Below are 1733 nucleotides of genomic sequence, written 5' to 3'. Positions count from 1 at the left end.
TTATTCAAACAGGCCACTGCTATTATGAATTGCACAACTCTTGGGCAAGGCTGGGGTGGGTTTTGGGTTTTTAAAATTTTTTTAAAGTCTGTCCTCACAGGAACTACTTTTTCTTTTCTAAGAACATTCCATTATGACTTCCCTAATCATGTTTTGTAGATGCCTCTGCTCTGGTGGGAATGTGGCTCACACTCCCGGGCCAGCTCGGAAGGCTTGTGGCCACCAGCCGGACAGCCGGCTAGGGCGCAGGTGGGCCTTCCTGGGGCCACCACACACTTCTCAGAACGGCAGTTCGCTCCCCGGCTGAGAACTGGATGGCCTTTTTATTTACTTATTTTTTTAAAAATCCAGGCTGAGCAATTTCAACCTACAACCTTCAGGTGACAGCATTTGCCCAGGCCCCAAGAACTCCAGCTGTGGGACAAACGCCTTCCCTGTTCTCACGGGTTCTAGTTCCTAACGCACCAGAGACCGGTGCCATTGCCCGCCCAGGACATGAGCACCAAGGAGGACGCACGGGGACGCGAACAGTGCTCCCTGGGGCACAGCCACTGTCTGCCCCCTGCCCCCCCGGCAGTGGGGCCCATCGGTTTGGGGCGATCCCGTAGTGGGGAGTCAGCTTCCGCCGGGTGAGATGAGACGTCTAGGATAGGCCCCTATCACGGAGGGCCTGGTGGTAAAAAAAAAAAAAAAAAAAAAAATCACGGGAAAGGAGAGGGCGGGGAAAAACACACCTCAGCCAACACTGTTCTGATGTCCGGAAGCCACACAATGGGACGCTCTGAGCGGGGGACGGAAAAATGTCCTGTTTCCGGTGACAGGTCCAAGAATCATGAGTAGGTGTGAGAAACAAGGACACTTATAGATTTAAAAAAGAAAGAGAGAAGAGAAGGGGGGGGAGGAAGGAGCCAGGGAAGGGGGAGCGCGATCGCTCAGAGACACCATGGCAACGAGTCCGTCCACCTACCCCGGCCGCCCACCCACAGCCAGATTCTCTGCTGACGCACTTGAGAACAAGCTGGTTCCTACCAGCTCAGGAAGGTGAGCAAACCCAGAGCTCATTAAACCCCTTCTCAGCGACTCTTGTCTGCCTGCAGACAGTGAGCAAGGAGGATATAAATAGAAGTTATATAACAGCTCTTTGTTGATTCCTGTGCTTACCCCAAAATGAGGCATGACCTTGTTTTTTTCTGAGGCGTTTTCTTCGGCGGGCTGCTGGGGGCCTTTAATCTAGGTGGGGATTGTCTTAAAGTTTAAACCGCGGGATACGGATTTCCAGGTGAAGGGCAGGAGCTCGGGTATCGTCCAAGTTCGGAATGCTCGGGGTCAAGGCCTCCTCAGGTATAAGAAGTGTCCACTCTCTTGCCACAAAACAGAATCTTAAGGAATCTTGGGGCTGCCACTTAGAACACTTCCTGGTGAGGCCGGGGTTCACATGATCCCCACTGCAACCCTCCCAGAGCAAGACCCAGTAATGAAATGGCTTCTTGGGTTTTCGCAGGAGGTCAGAATGTGCACGCTTAAAGCTAACTGATGTTTTCCAATACCTCCAGGCGTAATCAGCTGTCTTTTTCTTTTGTGACAAGTAAGACAGCGGGAGTCCAGTGGGTTGCCAGGGCCTCCCCCGGACACGCCGGCACGGCCTAGGCGGTGTCCCGACATCAGCCCAAGCTCGCCTGAGCCCCCGCACCGGCCGGGGCTTCTGAGCAGACCCTGGCTTCGGCGTCTTCGCC

General features: G+C 53.8%; 1 protein-coding gene across 1 annotated transcript in view; it reads right to left on the bottom strand.

Annotated features, from left to right (window-relative positions):
• The window catches only part of ITPR1 (inositol 1,4,5-trisphosphate receptor type 1), a 197026-nt gene that overhangs the window by 84024 nt on the left and 111269 nt on the right, over positions 1–1733 (bottom strand). The gene's annotated exons all lie outside the window — the stretch shown is intronic.

The sequence above is a fragment of the Pteropus vampyrus genome, unplaced genomic scaffold (assembly GCF_000151845.1).
Source record: "Pteropus vampyrus isolate Shadow unplaced genomic scaffold, Pvam_2.0 Scaffold100, whole genome shotgun sequence".
NCBI classification, from domain to species: domain Eukaryota; kingdom Metazoa; phylum Chordata; class Mammalia; order Chiroptera; family Pteropodidae; genus Pteropus; species Pteropus vampyrus.
Note: the sequence above shows the minus strand (reverse complement) of the source record. Positions and strands in the feature narration are given on the sequence as shown.